Source organism: Pinus tabuliformis, chromosome 8, assembly GCF_031772625.1.
Source record: "Pinus tabuliformis cultivar Carrire ecotype Pingquan chromosome 8, CPIR1, whole genome shotgun sequence".
Lineage (NCBI taxonomy): Eukaryota > Viridiplantae > Streptophyta > Pinopsida > Pinales > Pinaceae > Pinus > Pinus tabuliformis.
Genome location: NC_142294.1, coordinates 858,532,387 through 858,544,399, shown reverse-complemented (window position 1 = coordinate 858,544,399; position 12,013 = coordinate 858,532,387).

The window sequence follows — 12,013 nt, the reverse complement described above, 5'->3', positions numbered from 1 at the left end:
TATTGCCATCAATAACAAAGGGGGAGATTGTTGACCTAGGTTGTCATTGATGTCAATATTCTGGATACGAAAGGATGACATGAAGCCAAGGGGATGCAGAGCAGATTCATGAAGAGACAGGAGCAAGGCCATCAGGATAGCGGAGCTATATATATATGCGGAAACAAACATATATGCAAGGAGGACTTTGAAAGACACTGCCAAGCTAGAGGAGCAGATGGAGATGAGAGGAGCAGACTGAGCCACCAGAGGAGCAGATGGAGACGAGAAGAGCAGACAGAGCCACCAGAGGAGCAGATGGAAACGAGAGGAGCAGACAGAGCCACCAGAGGAGCAGAAGCAAACAGAGGAGCAAGCAGAGCCATGGGACGCAGAAAACACAGATGTCTGAGCCATAGAGGAAGCTGAAAGAGTTATTAGAGCTATCGGAGGAGGAAGACTTAGACACATATGCAAATACACTGACGGAGTGGAAAAGGCAGAGTTTATATTGTATGAGCAGAATACACTATCGGAGGAGCAATGGAGCGACAGATTTATCAGAACTATTGAAGGTGGAGCAGTATATAATATCAGAGAAATCATATCTGCGAGTTCTATTAAGTGTCACCCCTGAAACCTCCGATTGCGATGATGTACGCAGACCCGATGCGGGATTGCGTTATGGTTGAATCTATTATCGCATCCACCCATTGCAATGCTACACAAAAGGTTGTCCGACCAGAAGCGCCGATTGCGATAGAGGTATGGACCCAATGGATTTATTAAAACAATTTAAAATAATATCGCTTCCGGGTATCGGGCAATTGGCTATGCTATGTGCAAATCTGCCAATTGCAATTGTAAGAGTGGACCCGATGCTAAATTGTGATTTGGCTTAATGTCTTATCCCGTCCATCGGCCATCGACCATTGGCGACTACCGATAGCGATGAAAGCTGCGACCTGACAGGCATATAAAACATGGTTCAATGCTTATCGCATCCGTCACAATCGCATATGTTATGAAGCCTTCCCACACCCAAGCGCCGATTGCGATGAATGCTGTGGACCTGATACAGTGGGTTTAATATTAATATTGAAGTTCGCCCCTTTAGTCTTTTGACTGATTTTTGCTCATATTTCCTGTGTAATTGATATTTGGCTTGCACGAGGTTTGGAGGTAGAAATGAAATACAATAACGCTCCCGATAGTTCAGGAGGCTGAACTATGTCGGTTGCGATTGCGATAAGGACGTGGTAGGTCTGTTACATAATTCCATCCCTGTGTATGCTTGCAATCATTGGAAAAGCAGCGCGGTTACAGTTTTAACCGGGAAGATGTGTTCTCCGGTGGATTGTTTTGGACCCGGCCATTGATTCAACGTGTCCTGTGAGCATGAATAGACAAAGGAAACCGAAAGATGGGAAGCTAAAGAAGAAAGTGAGCACAGAGGAAATGACAGCGTGAGGAGGAAGCCAAAGAGCCAGCAAGAAAGAGGAAATGAATGGACAGAGGCATGGAATGCAAAAAAACGACAAGAACAGAGGACTGCGGTGGCAGTTTTGTATTGCGAAGAACTAGAGTGTGAGATATCTGAAGCAGCAGCAGTGAATGTTGTTGAAGGCTGTCGAACACTGTGGAAAATAAGCTAGAGGAGACAGAGGCAGTGAGAGGATCCAACATAACAGAAAGAGGGCAGCAGGGCGAACAAGACAACAGATAGTCGAAGGGGAGAAGCAGCCAGCTGATATCATAAGCTTGAACAAGAAGTTGTTCTTTATGTAGAGCTTAGTTCAGCTAACAATAGACTGACTAAAGCTACGTGAAGACATTATCAGAAGTCATGAAGGGTACTGGACACTCTGTGTGGGCAGTATGAAGAATTGGGAAGACTACTTCAAGAGAAGACTGGTTGTCATTGATACTGTAGTTTGGAGACTACAGTGAAGCTGTAAATAGACAGAACTCAGTAGAGAAGAGTTCTGAGAGCAGAATTGAACAAGATTGGAGTCCTTGGGGCTGGTGCCTCAAAAGCAAGAAGGATAGGAGTCCTTGGGGCTGGTGCCTCAGAAGTAAGCAGGATTGGAGTCCTTGGGGTTGGTGCCTTAGAAGTAAGAAGGATAGGAGTCCTTGGTGCTGGTGCCATTGAAGAAAGAAGGATTGGAGTCCTTGGGGTTGATGCCTCAGAAGCAGGAAGGATTGAAGTCCTTGGGAGTTGGTGCTCCTAAGTCCAAGATTGGTGTCTTGGAAAAATAGAGTTGGTACTCTGGAGGTTGGAGCCTCACCAAAGTCCAAGTTGGAGCTTGGCAACTGATTGTGACCATCTATTTATTGTATCTATTTTACTGCATAGTTTATATTAATAAAGGCATTTATTCTTGCTGTTCATCTTGTGTTCTGAATATATATGTTTTAACTGGTAAAACAATAGTGGGAAAAAGAAATACTGATTCACCCCCCCTCTTAGTATTTCCAACACTCACTTGTAGAAGTTGTCATTATCAGAATGAACAAAAGAACTTCAAACAAGATTAGCAAAGAGCTTATTCAAGCAACCTTTTGCAACAAACCTCTTATGCTTCAAGGATTTCTTTGAGGTCCTTTGGGATAAGAAGAATGCCTTCAGCCCTTCTTCCTTCTTGTCCTCTCCTGGACTTAGCTATCAATAGATTTCTCTTCACCTCTGCAAACTCAATCAATAGTCAGTTTACAAACAATCAAACACCTTTCAAGTCAACCAAGCATATGGATTACTTTGTCAATCAAGCATTCTGATCTGATACCACTTGCATCATGATACAACCTGCTTCATGATACAACCTGCTCTGATACCACCTGATCTGAAATGGGGCACTAAAGGCTTCTTGTCAAACTTACAAGAACCGCTCCCACTCCAAAGCTTATTTATTCCCAAGATCTAGCTTATGATTGATAATTTGTGGAATTAAAAGTGCTTGAAAGAGGTGTATGCTTTTGTTTGTTTCTAGACTGTTCAAGTTCTTATGTACATTTGTGTAATATTCCTAACCCAGAATGTTCCGCAAACCCCAGCAAAAACTCCAACCAAATATGTACAATGATATAATAACCTAGAAGTGATAAAATAACAGTGGAACAACATATAATAATATAACTGGAAATATAAGCAGATACACAAGAAATGCAGTGAGAAATGCTAAGCCATTTTATTATACTGAGCAATAAAATGAGTACAAGAGGTGATTAGACAGATGGCACCTCGATTTGCAAAAGGCAAGTGAAGAAATACTCTCAGAATGACAAGAATGGCCTCTCTTCGTGGATACTACTGCTGCTGCTAGAAAACCAATGATGATTTGGGGCTGCTCCTCTCCTCGGAAAAAGCTAAAACTCTGGATTCGGGCTCTACTCAAGGAACCCAGAAAAACCCAAAAAGCTTTCCTGGAATCATCGACCCCCAAAAAACACCCTCTTGGGGTTCTGTGCAATTCCTCAATGCCCTACGTTGCCACTGAAGAAACCCCTCTAAACTTTGACTGAAACACTGCCTGAAACCCTTCCAGAATCCTCCAATGAGACAAGAGCTAGACCCCTACTCAACCTCCCATCATAAATCCTCCTGCAAAACCCCAATCCAACACTGCTACCAGAAAGAACTACGTCCCTCTCCTAGTGCTGCGCAGTCCTCCAAAACGCTGCTAAAACTACTGCTGGAATGCTAATGAAGCTATTGCTGAAACGCCAAGGAAATACCTTGCCCGAGCAGGCACTCGAAGTCCCCTGGGGCTAAGGGTGAGATCTCCGAACGGAGACACTCAATGCACTAAACAGTGCTGTAGACTAGCTAAACAGCCAGCGTGCTCAGAAGTCGAAATGACTAGCTAAAAATGCACATAACTGAATGATCTAAAATGAGGGGGCTCCTCTCTATTTTATAGCCTTTTGCCTCTCACAATCCTTAGGCTCACCTCCTCGTGCGTGCTTCTCCTCTTGCCACGTGTTCTTCCCTCCTGCGTAGTCTCTCCATGTGTCTGTGTGGGCTCCATTTCTGCGTCCCCCTTTGGCCCCCTTGGCTCCCCTTTAAGTCACAACGTTGTGATACCTAGGAAGTGTCTTTTTATTCTAAAGTGAGTTATGTCCCCCTTCCTCACTTTTTATTTACAAATAACTATAGAAAGAAAAAATTGAACAAAATCGAATATTCCAATTAGCCATAGCTAATTAGGAATATCACAGTCTACCCCGGAAAAATGTTGCTTGTCCTCAAGCAACTGAAGTGATGGATGCTGCAAGACCCTCTCACTCTCCCAAGTGGCATCCTCATCCGGCAAATTCTTCCACCTCACCAAGAATTCCCGGACCGTGCTACTCCGCAACTGTCTCTCCCTGGTATCAATGATAGCCTCCAGTTGCAATACCAAATGCCCCTCGTCATCCATGGGTGGTAGCTCATATGTCACTGTCACCTGCTGCCCCAATGCCTTTTTCAGGCATGATATATGAAAAATGTTATGAATCTTGCTGCCTTGGGGCAGCTCCAGCTCATATGCAACCTGTCCAACCCTGCGTATCACCCTGTACAGCCCATAAAAGCGGGGCTTGAGCTTCTCAGCCCCCTTCTGCTTTAGTGATGACTGTCGGTATGGCTGTAATCGTAGGTAGACCATGTCCCCTACCTCGAATTGTCTCTCCACCCGACCCCTGTCGGCATACAACTTCTGCTGATTTTGTGTTGTAGCCATGTTATCCTTGAGAGCTCGAAGAATATCCTGACTCTCTTGGATCCAAATCTTGGCTCTGGGAGCATTGCTATCACCAAACATCACGTCGCAAAAGATAAAGGATGATACACATATAAGGCATAAATGGTGACATACTAGTGGACATGTGATGTGAAGTATTGTAGCAGTACTCCCCTAGATGTAGCCACGTCAACCATGCTCGCTGCTGCCCACTGACATAGTTACGCAAGTAACCCTCTAGCCACTTGTTAACTATCTCTGTCTGCCCATCCGTCTGTGGGTGATAACTAGTACTCGGTGTCAACTCCGTCCCTACCAACCGGAAAAGCTCCTGCCAAAACCCGCCCATGAAACGGCTGTCCCTATCACCGACGATGGTCTTAGGAAGACCATGTAGCCTGAAGATCTCTCTGAAGAACAGCTCAGCCACCTGTGCTGCTGTATAATGTGCAGATATGGCAAAGAAATGTGCATACTTCGTCAGCCGATCAACGACGACAAAGATACAATCCTTGCCCTACACCATGGGCAACCCTATGATGAAGTCCATCGAAATACTCTCCCATTTCCCTTCCGGAATGGGAAGAGGCTGCAATAATCTTGCGGGATGGCTCATCTCCCCATTGTTCTTCTAGCAAACATCGCACTCACTGATATGCTAGAGTACGTCCTCCTTGAGGCCCTTCCATGAGAACCTCTCTCTGAATGCCCTGTAGGTTTTGGTAAACATCTGATGGCCTACCAATGGTGAGTCATGTGATGCCTGGAGTATATTCTTCTTGAGCTGAGACCCCTCAATCAAGAAGATCCGATCCTTGTAACAGATGATCTCATCGATCACCCTGTACCTGTCATCTGCCACCTATCCGTCCAGAATCTCACATGCAAACCTATCCTTGGAGTACTCTACTAAGAGTCGAGCCCTCCAGTCTGTATCCAAGCTCATAAGAGACAATGTGGCTGGTCTACGTGAAAGGACATCTGCCACCATGTTGTTCTTACCCTTGACATACTCAATGTCAAAGTCATATGCTTGGATCTTGCTGATCCACTTCTGCTGCCTCTCCTGTAGCTGCTTCTACTCCAAAAAGAACTTGAGGCTGTTGTGATCAATCCTCACCCTGAACCTATTGCGTACCAAATACTGTCGGTACTTAGGCAATGCATGCATGATGGCCAGCATTGCCTTGTCGTATATGGAATACAACCTCTCGTGCAGAAGGAGCTTCGGGCTCTCAAATGCTATAGGGTGACCTCCCTGCATCAATACTGTGCCAATCCCCTCCCTTGACGCATCACACTCCAAAAAAAAAGGCTGTGTAAAATATAGCAATGCAAGCACTGGGCAGCTGCTCATAACCTCCTCGAGCCTGTCAAAGGCTCACTGCATTGTATCGGACCAACTGAATGCCCCCTTCTTCGTCAAATCTGTCAGGGGTGTAGCAAGTTGTGAGAAACATTTGACGCACTTCTGGTAGTAAGTGAAAATACCAATGAATCCTCGAAGTTCTGTCACGTTTCTCTGCTCCGGCCATTGCATGATGGCCTTGATCTTCTCCTCATGGACCCTCACTCTGTCCACCCCTATGATGTGTCCCAGATACAACATCTCTATCAACCCAAACTCACACTTGGAGAGTTTGGCATAGAACTGTTGCTCCTGTAAGATACGCAATACTGTCTCAATGTGCTGGAGATGCTCCTCCCAAGTCCTGCTGTAAATGAGAATATCATCGAAGAATACCAACACAAACTTCCTCAAGTGACTATGGAAGATGTGAATCATTTAGGACTAAAATGTAGCTGGGGCGTTGGTTAGCCCAAAAGGCATAACCAAGAACTCAAAGTGCCCATAGTGACACCTGAAGGCGGTCTTGGGAATGTCCTGCTCCCTCACGCGAATTTGATGATACCCTGATCTCAAATCAATCTTTGAGAAGAAACGTGCCCCTCTCAACTCGTCCATCAACTCATCGATCCTGGGTATGGGGTACCTGTTCTTCAGGGTCTTCTTGTTCAGGGCCCTGTAGTCAATGCACATCCTCAGCGTATTGTCCTTCTTCTTCACCAACACCACAGAAGAAGCAAAAGGACTCGTGCTCGGTCGAATGTGCCCAAGAGCCAGCAACTCTTGGATAGCCCGCTCAATCTTGTCCCGATATGCCTTGGGGTGCCTATAGGGGGTGGTGATCACTGCCTGGATGCCCTGCTCAAGCTCGATAGTGTGCTCAAACCCCCGATCCAGCGGTTGTCTTGGTGGAATCTCCCCAAACACTATGGCATACCGATCAAGGATAGACTGTATCTCTAGATGTACTGTCTACCCTGAAGTCCCTGCCTCTAATGCACGCAACTCCACCGCCCACTCTATGTCCCCCTTTTGGAAGACTGCCTCCATCCGATGAGCCGAAACAATCTGAGGTGGATATGTGTGTTGCCCTCGTATCTTCTCATGTCTCCCTGACTTCTCATCATCCCACTCCATCTCTAGGGTCTTCCAATCTGTTGTGACCTTCCCTAGAGTGATAAGCCACTGAACACCCAGTATCATATTGGTGTCCAGAATATCGAACACAAAAAAGTGGTTAGTCACGTGTAGGTGCCCATCGTCACTGAAAGCTCTGGAACATATCGAGCACATGTCATGGTCTGATCTCCTGGGACAAAGACTGAAAACCCATCGAAGCTCTCTGTCTGTATACCTCTCCGCTCAACCATCTAGGCGTCGATGAAGTTGTGGGTCGCCCCACTATCCACCAAAACTGATACTCGCTGGCCATGTATTGTCCCTCGTACGCGTAGCGTCAGATATTTGGGTACTCCTCGCAATGCTGCAAGGGCCCCTCTGGTAGGTGCAAATGATGCACCTCCTACTGCTGGTGGTGGAGGTGGTAAAGGTCCCTGTATGGCATGGCTATCTCCTGCCTCCCCATCATCCTCATCATCCTCTTCTCCATTGCTCTCGGAGAAGACTTCAATAAAATGTGCTTTACCAGCAGCACATCTATGTCCCGGTGCCCACAACTCTTGACATGTGAAGCACAACCGCTTCTTCTTCAACTCCCTCCTGGCATCATCATCAATATGTACTCATCCTGGATTCCCCTTTGGAGGTGGAATCCTCGCATCCTTCCCCTTAGACTGGAAATTCTGTCTTTGGGGGTAAGGTGTCCGGGTCCTAGGTAAGACATCCTGTAAGTCCTGGGTCCAGTTGATAGCGTCCTGGAGTGTGGCTGGTCTAGTGGATCGGACTAGACCCCGAAGTGGCTCTGCTAACCCCTCAACATACATATAGACCCTCCGTGTTGTGGATAGATCTGGCACCATCACGGTGACCCTCAAGAAATCTGAAATGTAGGTCTCTGGGCTCCCTGTCTGTTTGAGCCTCGTCAGCTCAACGAAATGCTGCTATGGATCCCTCCGATCAAATCGCTCCATTAGTCTCCTGGTAAACTCAGCATATGTCGTCACTATGGAGTGCCCCAGTGTAACCATCCCATGAAACCACCAATCCTGGGCCTCACCATCCAAATGCAATGTTGCCACCTTGATGGCCTCTGTCTCCGACATCTGGTTAAGCTAGAAATAAATGTCCAGCTTCTCCACCCAAGACTTTCCCGAACTGTTTGATGAACCATCAAACATAGGCAAGTGGAATCTACTCACTGCAGGGTGGGTGTCACCATCATGGTAATGCTGGTACCCTTTGTGATGGTTGCGGGGTCTGCTATCCTGCTGGAGCTGAACAAAATCTCTGAATGAGAGGGCTTCCCTGAACTCCGGCCCATAGGCCTAGTACTCTGCAAAATAATCACCCATATGTCCAGGCTTTGCCTCCTATTAGGCTACGGCCCCCGTGTCTGCTCCTAAAAAAGCGGGCATGGTAGAGCATGTAGGGGCATGTGAGGCCACCTGCTGCGTAGTATCACGCTGCTCTGGCAAATGGTGGGATGCGCCTGATCCCTCACCAACCTGGAAAACCCGTGGGCTCTAACGTTGTCTAGCCTCTACTACCATGAATCTCTGCCCGATCACCTCAATCTGCCTCAACAGATCCTGCATCGATTTGGGGAGCATATCCACAAATCTCTTCCGTCATCATCTGCCATTGGAGCCTCCTACTCTGCGTCCACCACAGGCTCCTCCTGTTCTTCGTACACCACTGGAACATAGTCTCCCTCTTTGTAGGTATTCTCCAACCTATGCCTAGTGTCTTCGTATCTCCGACCTCTGTAATAGATATAGGGTTTTTCCCCCGGTGTCATAGATTGCTAGCTCCACAGGTTGAGCCAGATCTATGCTCTGATACCACTGTAATATTCCTAACCCAGAATATTCCTCAAACCCCAGCAAAAACTCCAACCAAATATGTGCAATGATATAATAACCCAGAAGTGATAAAATAACAGTGGAACAACATATAATAATATAACTAGAAATATAAGCAGATACACAAGAAATGCAGTGAGAAATGCTAAGCCATTTTATTATAATGAGCAATAAAATGAGTACAAGAGGTGATTAGATAGATGGCACCTCAATTTGCAAAAGGAAAGTGAATAAATACTCTCAAAATGACAAGAATGGCCTCTCTGCATGGATGCTGCTACTGTGCTGCTATTGTTGCTAGAAACCAATGATGATTTGGGGCTTCTCCCTTCCTCAGAAAAAGCTGAAACTCTGGATTCGGGCTCTACTCAAGAAACCCAGAAAAACCCAGAAAGCTTTCCTCGAATGGTCGACCCCCGAAAAACACCCTCTTGGGGTTCTGCGCAGTTCCTCAATGCCCTGTGCTGCCACTGAAGAAACCCCTATAAAATCTGACTGAAACATTGCCTGAAACCCTGCCAGAATCCTCCAATGAGACAATAGCTGGACCCCTGCTCAACCTCCCAGCATAAATCCTCCTGCAAAACCCCAATCCAACACTTCTACCAGAAAGAACTGCGTCCCTCTTCCAGTGCTGCGCAGTCCTCGAAAATGCTGCTAAAACTGCTGCTGGAATGCTGATGAAACTACTGCTGAAACACTAAGGAAATACCTTGCCCAAGTAGGCACTCGAAGTGCCCCGGGGCTAAGGGTGAGATCTCCGAACGGAGACACTCAATGCACTAAACAGTGCTGCAGACTAGCTAAACAACCAGCGTGCTCAGAAGTTGAAATGACTAGCTCAAAATGCACATAACTGAATGATCCAAAATGAGGGGGCTCCTCTCTATTTTATAGCCTCTGCCTCTCACAATCCCTAGGCTTGCCTCCTCCTGTGTGCTTCTCCTCTTTCCACGTGTTCTTCCCTCCTACGTAGTCTCTCCATGTGTCTGCGTGGGCTCCATTTCTGCGTCCCCCTTTGGCCCCCTTGGCTCCCCTTTAAGTCACAACGTTGTGCTACCTAGGAAGTGTCTTTTTATTCTAAAGTTAGTTATGTCCCCCTTCCTCACTTTTTATTTACAAATAACTATAGAAAGAAAAAATGAACAAAATTGAATATTCCAATTAGCCATAGCTAATTAGGAATACCACAATTTGCTTATGCTGATGTAAAACACACATAACAGTAAATACAATGCAATAAATAAGCAAACACATGAGACAACAATATAATATGGAGTTCACCCTGATATCTTGGGCTACGTCTCCTTGAGGTCTAATCAACTCGATTAAGTTCTTTGGGATTATGGCATAAATTCTTTCACAAGTCTTTGACTCAACTCCATAGGTTTACAACTGTACCTATGGGCTTAGAATACCATATTACCCCTGGCTGTCCTTACTCTGCAGACAGATCTAGGCTTCTCTAGACTAGACTTCTCTAGTCAGCGCTCTGAGTTATCTTGAGCTCTAGCTTGCACCAACTCCTTCAGAATTCTTTTACTGTCTCTGGAATTCCTTCTTCTGTCTTCAACGCACTTTAGACATCAAAAATAACTTGATCATTTGATCTCTTTATTGTTCTGCCTCGAACCTCTGGTGGCTTCTACCTCTACTCTCGACTCTGGCTCTTGGCTCTGGCTCTCAACACTGGCTCTTGGCTCTCTGGCTCTTGGCTTTGGCTCTTGGATCTGGCTCTAGGCTCGGGCTCTTGGCTCTCTGGTTCTTGGCTCTGGCTCTCGGCTCGGGCTCTTGGCTCGGGCTCTCATGAGATTCTGGTTTCACTTGACCTCCAAGTGACCCTCTGCTTCTGAGTCACCTCGACTTCAAAGACTGCCTCCTCTGGGCTTACACTCAACATTCAAGCATCTCTGAGCCTCTTGGGCTTCTCTGTGCTTCTCTTGAGCATAACTCTGCCTCTCTGTGTTATCAGTGGTTTGCTCGACCTCCAAGCGAATCTCAACAACCTTCAGCTGCCCTGTCAATTGAGGTCCCTATGCTTTTTTGTAATACATCAATTATAGTCACCTCCATCATTGAAGACCGACTGTTTCATTCCAAGAATCCATTTACAAATGGAAAGGAACTGACGGGAATGGCTACCTGATCGTTTTGCCTTCCTCTGGTCGAAATAGCCAAATAATGGAAATACACAGGAAAACGCACGCAAAACACATCATGGGCCTTAAGCCCAGACTTCAAATAATATGAAATTGTGTTTATAATCCTTATCGGGTCTGTGCCTCGATTGCATATTGCAATCACACGTCGCATGGTGCATTGGCCCCTTTGTATCATTGCAATCCGATTTACCGACCTCCGATCACTCTGATCGGTGCCTCATCGACCATCGGCATTATCGCTATATCGCTTATCGGTGCATCACATATCGCAATTGCAACGGCCCAGGGGTCTATACCACTTTCCATGGACTACTCTGATGTGATAATTATCGCCGATCGCTGATCCGCTTCATCACAATCACAAATCGGCTCACTCGGGTTCTGATATCATATGGAAATCTACCTCCGATGCGATATGTCAGAGATCGCAAATCGGGGAGTCTTCAACCTTCGATTTAAGTCCTCCCTTTGGAACCTTTCCGATGTGATATTTATATAAAACTGCGCCTTTGACCCTTTTCTTTATTCGACTCGGATTTACAAAGGATTTGTGCCATTTAGCACCTTTTACCTCTTATATGAAGTCTTTTAGACTTAGAGGTTTATCCGAGATCCATTTTGGATCAATTCCACTGACCAAGTCAAGCTAAAATGCATGAAAACAAAAATCCAACAAATATTAAATAAAATTAGAGAAGCAAGGAAGGAGAGTGCCTTTTCTAGCAAGTCACACCAAGTCATAGTAAGCTACTTCCTATAAAATCAGTGTGCACAATTAACCCCCTAGACCATATTTGGTTAAAAACACCCACACCACTT